The sequence below is a fragment of the Hyperolius riggenbachi genome, chromosome 1 (assembly GCF_040937935.1).
Source record: "Hyperolius riggenbachi isolate aHypRig1 chromosome 1, aHypRig1.pri, whole genome shotgun sequence".
Classification (NCBI taxonomy): Eukaryota; Metazoa; Chordata; class Amphibia; order Anura; family Hyperoliidae; genus Hyperolius; species Hyperolius riggenbachi.
This window is the reverse complement of record NC_090646.1, coordinates 347,541,597-347,556,039: the sequence shown is the minus strand read 5'-3', so window position 1 is coordinate 347,556,039 and position 14,443 is coordinate 347,541,597.

Below are 14,443 nucleotides of genomic sequence, written 5' to 3'. Positions count from 1 at the left end.
AGATCCCTCTCCGCTTGTGTAAATCGGGAATGTCCGATCTGCATCGGTTCATCTGTGGATAGGGTAGGTGACGAGGGAGCATAGGAGAGTGACCTTAGTGCACTTTTCCCTCTTGACTGACGCTGATAGCGTAACCGGCGGTCCACTCGGACGGCCAATGAAATCGCGTCATCAATAGACTTAGGCTCAGGATGACCCAACATTAGCTCGGAGACCACGTCTGACAGACCTGAAAGGAAGCGGTCCAACAACGCATATGACCCCCACCTAGCCGACACAGCCCATTTTCGAAATTCTGCCGCATAGACTTCAACAGAATCCCGACCCTGTTTAAGATTTTTAAGCTTCCTCTCGGCAGTGATGGAAGCGTCCGGATCATCATATATTATAGCCCTTGCTTTAAAAAATTCCTGGACTGAGGTTAATGCCGCATCTTCCGGCGGTAGACCGTATGCCCAGGTTTGTGAGTCCCTCGGTTAATAAAGTCTTTATAAACATCACCCTTTGAAGCTCAGAACCTGATAAATTTGGCCTTAATTCAAAATAGGACAATACTCGATTGCGGAAATTCTGGAAGTCAGACCTATGCCCTGAAAACTTCTCAGGTACTGCCATACGAAGATCTGTGACCGAAGGGGATTGCATTGTGGTAACAGTCGTTTGAAGGACCTGCACAGACCCTGTCAGTTGATTGATCTGGGTTTGTTGCGTATTAACCACCTCGATGAGGTTATTTTACCGATGTGGTCAAAGCCTCAACCTGGCTACGTAATGCATCCATAATGTGGTCTGCTGTTCTGTCAGGATCGGTGTCAGCAAACAGAGAAAATCTGATTATTGGTGATCTGCAGTATCCAGCAGATCACGCCAGCGGTGAGAGTCTGGGAAGCGGAGCCCGCTGCCACATGCATACTGGCAGCGGGTCCGCTATCCCTTACAGTACCCCCTTGAGGAGTGGACTCCGGACACTTCCCACCTGGTTTCTCAGGATGTAACTGATGAAACCTCTTCCTCAATCTCTCGGCATGCATGCGACCCTCTGGTACCCAAGATCTAGCCTCCACACCATACCCCTTCCAATGGACCAGATACTGCACAGAATTCTGTACCAAATGAGAATCCAAAGTCTTTTCCACCTCATATTCTGTCTGGCCCTCCACTTCCACTTGGGGGGGAGGGCTCGGGGAGAGGAATCCACATACACTGCAGCCTTCAACAAAGAGACGTGGAATGATCTCCCACTTCTCATGCCGGCTGGGAGGTCAATCACATAAGAGACGTCATTGATCTTTTTGGCCACCGGATAAGGCCCTATAAACCTGGGACCCAACTTGGTGGACGGTTGTCTGAGTGCCAAATTTCTGGTCGACACCCACACCATGTCCCCCGGGGTAAAGTGCCATTCAACAGATCGCCTCTTGTCTGCCTGTTTCTTCTGATTTTGAAAGGCTACCCCTAAACTCTTTTCACCTGTGCCCAAAGCTCCTGTAAAACCTTCTGCCACTCTTCCAGGGCTGGGAAGGGAGAGGAGCACACCGGTAAAAGGGGAACATTTAGGAGACCTTCCTGATACAACCTGAAAAGGCGACAACCCCGTAGAGGAGCTTTTCAGGTTGTTGTGCGCAAATTCCGCGAAGGGCAAACACTTAACCCATTCAGTTTGCGCATCAGCCACATAAAATCTGAGAAATTGTTCTAGTGCCTGATTAACCCTTCCATAACAGATTCTCATTATAATATTTCAAGTATATTCATCTCATCATTATACAGCAGTCAGTGTATACCTTTCACTGCATCTGTGTGACTGCACATTGTATTATACCAGCAGTCAGTACCTTTCACTGCATCTGTGTGACTGCACATTGTATTATATCAGCAGGCAGTGCATGCCTTTGACTGCATCTATGTGACTGCACATTGTATTAGTCAAGTCAGTGCATACTTTTTAACTTCATCCCCCCAATATGGAGAAAACAACAGGCAGAGGCCGCGCCAGAGGCAGGCTACCCGGCAGGTTTGTTCGAGGTCGTGCAGTCATGATTTTGTGCGGCCCTTAACCTCCTTGGCGGTAACCCCGTGTGTGACACGGGGTAAGCCGCCGGAGGGTGTCGCTCAGGCCCTGCTGGGCCGATTTACAGAATTTTTTTTTCAAGCACTTTGCTAGCTGCGTGTTTGGTCTGATCGCTGCCGCCCACCGCCGATGCGCCGCTACCCGCCGTGATACAGCCTCCCCCCCCCCTGCATACCCCTTGCGCAGCCTGGCCAATTGCGGCCAGGCTGCTCTATGCGGTGGATCGGGATTCCCTGTGACGTCACGAAGGCGGCGACGTCGACGAACTCCGTTCGTTGCCATGGCGACGGGGAAGCCCTCAAGGAAATCCCGTTCAGAACGGGATTTCCTTATGGGCAAGCGGCGCCGGCGGCGATCGGTAGGTACGGGGGGGACGCCGCAGGGAGGGGGGAAGCATGTAGCTAGCGCTAGGCTAGCTACATGCTAAAAAAAAAAAGAATAATTTGAAAAAAAACCTCCCGCGGTCGCACAGCCACATTTATCATACCGCCAGGGAGGTTAAACAAAGTACAGTGTTCAGAAGAAGGCACGTGCCATCAACCCCCAATATTGTCAGGACGTAGTAGACTATTTAACACAGAACACCTCATCTTCCTCAGCGTCACATATCTTCCTCCTCCTGCTCTGATTCTGGTACTCCACTTAACACTCAGTCAGCAGCTATCACCAAAGTGCCATCATCCCAGGGCTCAGTGGTGTGGACATTTTATTTTGTGTCTGCCTCAGATGAGAGCGATGCCATCTGTATTAAGCCGTGGAAAGACCAAGACCTGTGTAAGGACAACTGCCTTACGAAGGCACATGATGAAAAACCGCAAACTGCAATGGGATGACCACCTGAGGAAAAGCAGCACACCGCAGTGGAAGATACCAGGCCGCAATTATTTCTCAAAAAAGGCCATACCCAAACTGTACCGTGATGTTGAAAGGCAAGTGGTGTCATCTCTGGCACACAGCGTTGGGTCAAGGGTCCATCTGAAGACGGATGCCTGGTCTGCAAAGCATGGTCAGGCTTGCCCGAAGACTAGGTCAGTCCCCACACACAGCATCTCTGCTTGCACGCTGTGTGACTGCCTGCCCCAAGACTAAGTCGGTCCCCACACAGCATCTCAGCCTGCAGGCTGCATGACTGCCTTCTCCGCCGCCACCAACAGGGTCCAGGACTCCAGGTGGATTCCTGAATTTTTAAGACCACTGCTAGTAGCGGCCGCTATAATAATTTTTCTAATGTGTGTACATGCCTGCCTACTTTTTCTGGCTGCACTGCGGCTGCAAAAACAAAACAAAAGGCATGTACATGTGTCAATTCCCCTTCATGATCATTACCTTGCCGTGGTGAAGGGGCTTGCATATCACAATGAAGCACTATATGAGTGTGTTGGGGGGCACACCTAACCCAAGATAATAAGGTCGTTGCTTCATTGTGAAGAGACCAAATTTGATCAGCTGGACAGTCACTGTTGTTCTGTCATTGAGCTACCTCAACCCGACCATATGGGCTTGAAAAGCGCCATCGCCTGCACTCTCGCCGTTGTGCGCACCAGTCCAGCACGGCCATCACTACACAAACAGCTGTTTGCGGTGCGTTACACAGTGAGTTTGGTCTGTCAGTGTGAAGCAGTACACTAATTACACTACCTGATTGATGTATACACACTCAAGATGTTTTAAAGCACGTTATGCCTCCAATTTAGCAATGCAATGTGATTTCTGCTCTTAAAACCCTGCTGTGCATCAAATCTGTAAATTTCCCCGGGACTTTTGGCGTGTATCCCACTCTGCCATGCCCTCCTCCATCACTTTTGTGGACAGAATTAGTGTTTGTAGTTTTGAAAGTTCACCTGCCCATTGAAGTCTATTGCGGTTCGCATGGTTCGCGCAGATGCGAAACTTTGCGGAAGTTCGCGTTCGAGGTTCGTGAACCTAAAATCGGAGGTTCGAGCCATCTCTAGCAGGCATGTGACACAGGGGAGAGATATGATTACAACTGATTAGACACAAATGAGGGGGAATTAAACAGGCTAAACTCTCTAAATACATACAGGGTGCATTTCTCTATTTATTTCTTCAGTCCTGTGCCAGAGTTTAGGTCCACTTTAAGCCTCCTTATATAAACAAACCTGTAATCACATCCTGCTTCTCTCTGGCTCCTAATTTTTTCCTGCCGACAGGACAGCAGTAGTAAAGACAACTATCACATTTCAGACCAAAAGGTCTTAATTCATAACTGATATGAGGACACACAAAACACATCAAGCAAAAATGTAGTGAAATTTACCAGTTCTGTGCACAGTGCTGATATTACCAGCAAGATGGCAGCTCACGTGTAGGCAAAGCTATCATGCAGCAGAAATCTGCTATAAACTGTAAGTAGCAGGGAAAAATGACTGATCTCGATCAACTCCAACATGCATGGGTGCTGACCCTTGAAATCATGGTTACATTTTGCATGATGACCATACATCATTACTTCTGGTCATGGTCACTTGCTGGGTAACCAGGGAATATATGCAGGGGTTGCTGTTAGCAGACTTATGTGACACTGGACTATCCAGCAGAGGTACGTGCAGTTCTTACTTATGTCTTTCTTATGTCTCTGCTTAACCTGTCAATTACACTATCACGTCATGCAACAGCAGCTAGCAATAGCTATTAAGGCCATCACTACCAGAACTATGGGTTGCAGCATTTCTACAAAGGAAAAATAAAATGTTACATGTTAACCTCTTGAGGACTGCAGGGCTAAATCCCCCTAGTGACCAGGCCATTTTTAGTAAAAAAAAGGCCACTGCAACTTTAAGGCCAAGCTGCAGGGCCGCACAACATAGCACAGAAGTTATTCTCCCCCCCCTTTTATCCCCACCAACAGAGCTCTCTGTTGGTGGGGTCTGATCGCTCCCCCATGTTTTTTTTTTTTTTATAAATAATTTTGTTTGTGTTGATTAAAAAAAAAAACTGTTCCTTTAAACCCCTTCCCTCCCTCCCTCCCCCCAGCCAGCCAATCATGGCGATCAGCTCTCATAGGCTTCACCCTATGAGAGCCGATCGCTCTCTTGTCCCCCAGGGGGACAGCCGTGTCACACGGCTGTCCCCAGTGCAGCGCTGCTGCTGATCACGCCGTCTAACAGTCTCCCGAGCGGCAATAGCCGCTCGGAGACTGAAGGCGGGACGGAGCTCCGCCCCCCCCCCCCCCCCCCCCCCCAAAGCAGGAGATGCACGCAGCCTGCGCGCGATCTCTTGTAAAACAGAGCCCCAGGACTTTACGCCAATTGGCGTTAGGCGGTCCTGGGGCTGCCGCCGCGGCCACGCCCATCGGCGTGACGCGGTCGGCAAGAGGTTAATCACATGAACTGCACTGGTCCTTCCTAGAAAGATCCAGGCCATTCTGTTTTTAATACATTTATTTATTCTGTATGTATGTATCAAAAATGATCAGCCAGTCAGTTGGCTGCTGCCTACATAACTACAAATATGAAAAAAAGAAAAAGTATCACTGCTTGACATGTAAACAGGCAGATCTACATTTAGTTTTTCACGCTGTCACAGCATTCCGTATGCGAGTACTGAAGACATATATTATTTTCTCACACAGAGCCTGTATAATAAACACAAATAACAATGTGGCACATACTGTACAAGAATATACAGTGGTGTGAAAAACTATTTGCCCCCTTCCTGATTTCCTATTCTTTTGCATGTTTGTCACACTTAAATGTTTCTGCTCATCAAAAACCGTTAACTATTAGTCAAAGATAACATAATTGAACACAAAATGCAGTTTTAAATGATGGTTTTTATTATTTAGTGAGAATAAAAACCTCAAAACCTACATGGCCCTGTGTGAAAAAGAAATTGCCCCCTGAACCTAATAACTGGTTGGGCCACCCTTAGCAGCAATAACTGCAATCAAGCATTTGCGATAACTTGCAACGAGTCTTTTACAGTGCTCTGGAGGAATTTTGGCATCTTTGCAGAATTGTTGTAATTCAGCTTTATTTGAGGGTTTTCTAGCATGAACTGCCTTTTTAAGGTCATGCCACAACATCTCAATAGGATTCAGGTCAGGACTTTGACTAGGCCACTCCAAAGTCTTCATTTTGTTTTTCTTCAGCCAGGTGGATTTGCTGGTGTTTTTTGGGTCATTGTCCTGCTGCAGCACCCAAGATCGCTTCAGCTTGAGTTGACGAACAGATGGCCGGACATTCTCCTTCAGAATTTTTTGGTAGACAGTAAAATTCATGGTTCCATCTATCACAGCAAGCTTTCCAGGTCCTGAAGCAGCAAAACAACCCCAGACCATCACACTACCACCACCATATTTTACTGTTGGTATGATGTTCTTTTGCTGAAATGCTGTGTTACTTCTACGCCAGATGTAACGAGACACGCACCTTCCAAAAAGTTCAAGTTTTGTCTCGTTGGTCCACAAGGTATGTTACCAAAAGTCTTGGCAATCATTGAGATTTTTTTTTTTTAGCAAAATTGAGACGAGCCTTAATGTTCTTTTTGCTTAAAAGTGGTTTGCGCCTTGGATATCTGCCATGCAGGCCATTTTTGCCCAGTCTCTTTCTTATGGTGGAGTCGTGAACACTGACCTTAATTGAGGCAAGTGAGGCCTGCAGTTCTTTAGATGTTGTCCTGGGGTCTTTTGTGGCCTCTCGGATGAGTTTTCTCTGCGCTCTTGGGGTATTTTGGTCGGCCGGTCACTCCTGGGAAGGTTCATCACTGTTCCATGTTTTTGCCATTTGTGGATAATGGCTCTCACTGTGGTTTGCTGGAGTCCCAAAGCTTTAGAAATGGCTTTATAACCTCTACCAGACTGATAGATCTCAATTACAGTACTTTTGTTCTCATTTGTTCCTGAATTTCTTTGGATCTTGGCATGATGTCTAGCTTTTGAGGTTCTTTTGGTCTACTTCTCTGTGTCAGATAGCTCCTATTTAAGTGATTTCTTGATTGAAACAGGTGTGGCAGTAATCAGGCCTGGGGGTGACTACAGAAATTAAACTCAGGTGTGATAAACCACAGTTAAGTTATTTTTTAACAAGGGGGGCAATCACTTTTTCACACAGGGCCATGTAGATTTGGAGTTTTTTTTCTCACTAAATAATAAAAACCATCATTTAAAACTGCATTTTGTGTTCAATTATGTTATCTTTGACTAATAGTTAACGTTTTTTTATGAGCAGAAACATTTAAGTGTGACAAACATGCAAAAGAATAAGAAATCAGGAAGGGGGCAATTGTTTTTCACACCACTGTATATATATATATATATATATATATATATATATATATATATATGTATGTATGTATATATATATATATATATATATATATATATATATATATATATATATATATATATATGGAGTGAGAGGTTGTTTGTTGAATAATAGATTAGACCCCTTGTTTACTCAGTTCCTCACACTATTGGGACTCACAAGTTTAGCTACAAGCAGAGTGAATGCAATATAGGCAGAGAACGAGTTATGGCATTAAATATCATCAACCTCATACCAATTAAGTATATAAATGTTTGCCCTTATTCAAGCCTTTGTCCACAGCTTTGAACCAATTTATACATTTCGTATCTGCTATTAATCTGTCTTTCCATGATTTGAAGCCACCCTTCAGGGCAGTGACACAAAGATCATTCAAGCTGTGTCCAGTGGAACGAAAGTGTGTAGCAACTGGGAGCTCAAGTTTTGTATTGTTAATAGTGTGCCTGTGTCCGTTGATATGTTTGCACAGAGTTTGTCTAGTTTCTCCAACATAAATACTTTTGGGGCATTTAGCACACATGATCAGATACTCCATATTAGTGGAATCACAGGAAAATGTTCCTTGTATTCTGTACTCCTGTTGTGAACCTGGTATTGCTAACCTGTCAGTGGATTAGATGTATCTACTGGTCTCACACCTTTTTTGTCGACAGGGCGATGTTCCATTCTGTTGTGGCCTATACAAAGAACTTCTGGCAATCATCTGTTTCAGATTGGGTGGTTGTCAATATGCCAGGACCTCCCTTGTGTTCTATAGAGCTCTGGACGGCTCTGGGTCCTATAGAGCCTTCCCGTTCTCCTGCCGCTCTCCTTGTTCCCCAGCAGGCTTCACGGTTTAAATCTCCCTCTGGGAGAGACTTCGGCAGTCCTCGGAAACACTCAGGGATCTGAAGACAGGCAGCTTTGTACTGCTTATGCGCAAGTGTTCGAGAGGGGGCGCTCGCGTGTGCGCAGAACGATTGCTTCAGAAGACTGCTAAAAAGCCCGGAAGAGAGCAGTCCATGACCAAACGGAAGCCGGGGGGGAACGCAGAAACCGGGAGAAGATTGGGAAGGCTCTATTATAAAATGGTCAGGATGGTGTGAATTTATGAATACTGATGAGTATAAAGAGTTATTGCTCTCTGAGGAGGAAGATTTTTGACTTTATTATTGTTATTTTTGTTTATATTATTGTGTTTATTTTTTTTATGTATGTTCTTTTATGTACAGTATGTTGATTTGTTATATTTTGTTTTGCATTATTTTGATTATTTTTTATTAATAAAAAAAAAATAAAATTGAAAAAAAATATATATATATATATAAATATATATATATGTAAAGGAAGGCTCTATAGGACCCAGAGCCTTCCCTCTCCTTGGGCAAGTGACTGATTTATTTATTTTTTAAATTAGGCTTCAAACTCCCTTTAATAATAGTGAAAAACTATGAAAAAGCACTGTCAAATTATTCTTATTTTCTTGCTTGCTAATGGCTTAAAGAGACTCTGTAACAAAAGTTTCAGCCTTATTTCTTCTATCCTAAGTTCCTATACCTGTTCTAATGTGGTCTGTGTTACTGCAGCCTTTTTTAGTTGCACAGTGGCTGTGTTATATCTGTTATATGATCTGGAATGTGTGGAATGTGCCGCACTGCTTGTCATTGGCAGAAGCTATACACACCCTCTCCAAGCTCTGTATGAGTCAGAGACTGAGCTACTCCCAAGCCTATTACACTTTAGTTAGAAGCCATGTCATTTGTTTGTAAACACTGCCTAAAATGGCAATTACAAGCCAGGATTGCAGCAGGGAGAGGCAGAAACAGCAAAGAGGGGCCCAGGAGAACATAATGAATAGAATGGTATGCTTTTTATTGTAAGAATTTTAGAGTACAGATTGTCTTTAAATAATAATATAATTGATGAGGTGTGAAAATATTACCTAGGAGAAAACTTAGGCGGAAAAGTGAATTGAATAAGGGTCAGTTACTCACCTAACTTGCAGACTGGCAATTGTTGATATTTGTTCAGGGTACTGTGCACTACTTAAAATTCATTGAAATTAACCAGAGACTGATATAGATGCTTTGGACAGCTGTATTTTAAAAAATGTAACAACAAAAGGTATTTCTGATGCTATTTGTATAAAAACTTTCTTGATTTTGTATAATCTTTAATGCAGATTCAGCAAATTTGTCCTGATATCATACGGTTTTCCCATGCCGGAGAAAAGTGTAAAATATTACAGAACATTTTGGGGAACTTAGCACAGTGTACAGTGATGGTATTATACAGTAGTGTTGAATGCAATACCATTGCTGCTACACAGAAAACTCTCACAAGCATACCTGAACCCATCTGCACCGACAGGAGACAGCAGGTTAATCTATGGAAACACACAGTGGCGTAGGGCCCGAGGTCGCAGGGGTCGCACGTGCGACCGGGCCCGCCTCCTGCAGCCTTGAGGGTGGGGCCCGGCCGGCCGCTCCCCCTCCTGTGCGTGTGCGTATGGCGGTGGTTAGGCACTTACTTTCTTTTTTTATTAAACCCCGTCTGAGGCTGTCTCCCGAGTCCCGACCCGTGCTGTGGCCACTATGTTACTAGTTGCATCCCTTCTCCTCTCCCTCCCATGAAAGAGTCAGTCACTCACTTTGTGCCCGTTTATAGCTGACAGCAGCAGGTGAGTTACACATTTCAGTGACGGCATTCTCCTGTATCTTTAAAGGGACACTTAAGTCAAACAAAAAAAATGGGTTTTACTCACCTAGGGCTTCCAATAGCCCCCTGCAGCTGTCCGGTGCCCTCGCTGTCTCCCTCCAATCCTCCTGGCCCCGCCAGCAGCCACTTCCTGTTTCGGTGACAGGAGCTGACAGGCTGGGGACGCGAGTGATTCTTCGCGTTCCCAAACACATTAGCACCCTCTATGCTGCTATATGGTATATGATATATGCTATAGCAGCATAGATGGCACTATTGTGGCCAGGAACTCGGAGAATCACTCGCGTCCCCAGCCTGTCAGCTCCTGTCACCGAAACAGGAAGTGGATGCCGGCGGGGCCAGGAGGATCGGAGGGAGATGGCGAGGGCACCGGATAGCTGCAGCGGGCTATTGGAAGCCCCAGGTGAGTAAAACTCATTTTTTTTGTTTGACTTAAGTGTCCCTTTAAGTGTCCCCACTTAATGAGGTCATCAAGGAACTGGAAGGACCTTTACTCCACAGAAGAATGCTGTCTGGAATGTGGAACTCAGCCGCTGCTGTCAGCTATAAACGGGGCACAAAGTGAGTGACTGAATCTGTCATGGGAGCCTGAGGGAGAGGTGGACAGGAGGGGGAACCTTCATGGAGGGAGAAAGGGAGATGCAGGGCACCGGACATCTGCATCAAAGGGATGAAAGAACACCACACACATCACTCGGGTAAAAAGGAAAGCACATGATCTATGCACAGCAGGGAGCAGCATTCTTTCTAAAGAATGAATGACCAAAGAAGAGAGATTGTGTGTGTGTGTGTGTGTGTGTGTGTGTGTGTGTGTGTGTGTGTGCGTGTGTGTGCGTGTGTGTGTGTTGAACATGATTGTGTATTGACGGGGGTGTAGGGAGGGGGTCCCCTGCTTAAGCTTGCCCCGAGGCCCCTTAAACCGGCCCTGCATGGGGGAGAAGGTGGGGGGCTGCCCGGGCTGCAAATATGAACATTTTAGCAGCCGCATGGGAGGCCGCCTCAGACAGGGGTTTAATTACAAAACTACTCTCAGCTCTGGCCCCCTGTGGCGAATCAAGGGAGCTTTGGGGGAGTGGGTGGGGGGGGGGGGGGGCATTACTGGCATGGGGAAGATGGTGGGTGGGGGACATTAGTGGCATGGGGAGGAGAGGGGCATTAGTTTCATGGGAGAGGAAAAAATCACTACAGTGGCATGGGGTGAAGGAGGGTGTCATTTTAGTGGCATGGGGGGGAAGGGGGCTACCTGTATAGAGGAGGGGCATTTACTGGCATGGGGGAGATAGAGGGGGGCATTTTAGTGGCTTGGGGAGAAGTATGTACCAGTCAGTGTATGTATGACTCCACAGTTTATAAAACTACCTACTCTGACTCCAGGTACCCAAAATGACTCTGACTCCTTGGTGTAATACTTACCATGGCTGTGCATTTGGTATAAACATAACCTGACTCCGACTCCTTATTTTATAAAACCTCCGACTCCAGGTACCCAAAATTTCTCTGACTTCACAGCCCTGGTATGTACAGTATAAGCTGTGACTCTGTGCCTTTACTGATAGTAAACCAGTTGCAGTGTGTGCTGATATCTGCTACCTCCAATATGTACAGTATAAGGCCAGGTTCACATTAGGATGCATCCGCCCGTACACTTGCATTCCGCTCCGTGAGTGGAGCGGGAATGCAAGGTCCCGACATGTTGGGAACGTCCGCTCCGATGAGCGGAACGCAGGGAACGGAACTGAGCAGAATGTAGCAGTGTGAACTTTCCCATAGGGAAAGTATTGCTGCGGCTGCTGCGTTCCGCTCATCGGAGCGGAACGTAGGCTGAAAACAGCCTAATGTGAACCGAGCCTAAGCGGTGACTCTGTGCCTGTACTGTTAGTAAACCAGCTGCAGTGTGTGCTGATATCTGCTACCTCCAATATGTACAGTATAAGCTGTGACTCTGTGCCTGTACGGATAGTAAACCAGCTGCAGTGTGTGCTGATATCTGCTACCTCCAATATGTACAGTATAAGCAGGGGCTCTGTGCCTGTACTGATAGTAAACCAGCTGCAGTGTGTGCTGATATCTGCTACCTCCAATATGTAAAGTATAAGCAGGGACTCTGTGCCTGTACTGATAGTAAACCAGCTGCAGTGTGTGCTGATATCTGCTACCTCCAATATGTACAGTATAAGCTGTGACTCTGTGCCTGTACTGATAGTAAACCAGCTGCAGTGTGTGCTGATATCTGCTACCTCCAATATGTATTGTATAAGCTGTGACTCTGTGCCTGTACTGATAGTAAACTAGCTGCAGTGTGCGCCGATGTTTGCTACCTCCAGTATGTACAGTATAAGTGGTTTGCCATGTTATCTGTATTTTGGAGGAATCTGCCAAATTACGTGTATTTCTGGTGAAATGCTGTCAGATTACATGTATTTTGGGGGGTAACACTGAGGCAGAGCTCAAACTTCCTGGGCAGACCTTTTACACCACTAAGGTCATGTATATTTTGCCCACCTATGATCATGCCAACATTCTGTTACATGGTCATGCCCATTTTTCGTTGTGAGCCCCGCCTGCCAGCCACTGAGCCCCTTTTGAGCCCCCCTAAAAATCTGAAGCTGGAGTCACCGCTGGTCACCATGACGGGGGAGTTGTTCTGTAAGATGGTGTCCATTATCAAATCTCGGGACTGTGAGGAAAGGTAAAAGTAACCAGCACTGCTACATGTCGGCACATGGCTGATGGCTCCTATGTGTCACTGGTGATTTTTTTTCTCCCATTGCTACATAATCTCTAAACTTATGTGACAGGATAACAACGCCTATGGTGATTACACATTGCTGGATGTGATAAACATTGGCTGCGCCGCTCGGTGTATGATTCTCAAGTTGTTAGAAAAGGCAGTAGAGTCCGCGTGGTATGTACACCTGTACTCCAGACTCAGCTTACCAGCAGGCAGAGAAGTACAGTAACTCCTGGCAACCTGGCAGTGTGATTACACTCGTTCCAAGCTAATGAAGGCTAATATGTGGCTGCTGGGGGAGCTGCACAACACTTGTGTTTCTGGTTTCATCTCATTTAATTAGACTAATAATGTGTTTTAATAACCTGCCTTTTTAAGAGGTAATTGTAGGTTAGTAGAGCTTTGTCTCTGTGGAGCACATGTTCTTTTGTGGGTGGTAAGGTACATACACACGTTGGATTTTCGCAAACGACCCGTCGTTTGAACATCCGGTCATTTGGACGTCAAATCGGGCGTGTGTATGGTCTGTCGTTCAGCTGATAAGACTGGACTTGAGTGATCCACTTGGCAGATCTTTCAAATCCAGTCTTATCAGCTGAACGACAGACTACAGACGCCCGATTTGACGTCCAAACGACCGGACGTTCAAACGACAGTTCGTTTGCGAAAATCCAACGTGTGTACGAGCCTTTAAGCATCCATGTTTTCCATGCAAGGTGTATTCAGGTTTGCAAAACTGAGTGCTTTGTTTCCGGAGTCTTGATAGGTGTGTAATGTCTGAGATGGGGGGACTCAGAGTTTATAGTAAAGTGGACCTGGACACTTGCACAGGAGGAAAACAGAGAGAAATGCACCCTGTATGTATTCAGGGGCGTAGCAATAGGGAGTGCAGAGTTTGCAACCGCATCGGGTCCTTGAGCCAGAGGGGCCCTCCCTCAACCACAGTATTAGCTCTTGATTGGTCCTGTGTTCATAATAATCACTTCTATGTATACTTTGAATAGTGGTAATCATTAATAAACTGTTTCCCATCCCCTTCTTGCACCTCTGACACTGTAGTTGCCATTGGCAGTTTTTAGTGCGCCGCATCAATTATGTATAGAATGCTTGGGGGGGCCCCAATGCATAACTTGCATCGGGGCCCACAGCTCCTTAGCTACGCCACTGGAAACACACCTCAGGCTTTTTGACAGTCAGCACTGGGGAACCCCAGGACTGTGTGTTGCCCCCACTGCTGTATTCACTCTCTAAATGTTCTGAAGTTTGCAGATGACACAACAGTAGTTGGTCTCATAAAAAATGGGGATGTGTCTGCATACAGGCATATAGTGGGACTGCTTTCTTCCTGGTGCAGCAGGAACAACATGAAAATGAATGCTCTTAAGACCATGGAGATAATAATAGACTTTAGGAGAACTCCCTGCTCACTTCTCAGTTCACTGCTCTGTGGCTACAGCTCATGCTTGTAATTTGCCCCTTTTTCTTGGTTACCCTTCTTTTAATGCAAGCTACATAAGTGAAGGAGAGAAAGTGAGCACATAGCCTCCTTGGAAAGTACCTGTGTCCCTCCTATTTAGCTCAGGCTTCTATCAATGAGTGTAAAACAAGTGTTGCTAGGGCCTTAACCATGTAAGGAAAATGTTTCCATTTACTGCCAAC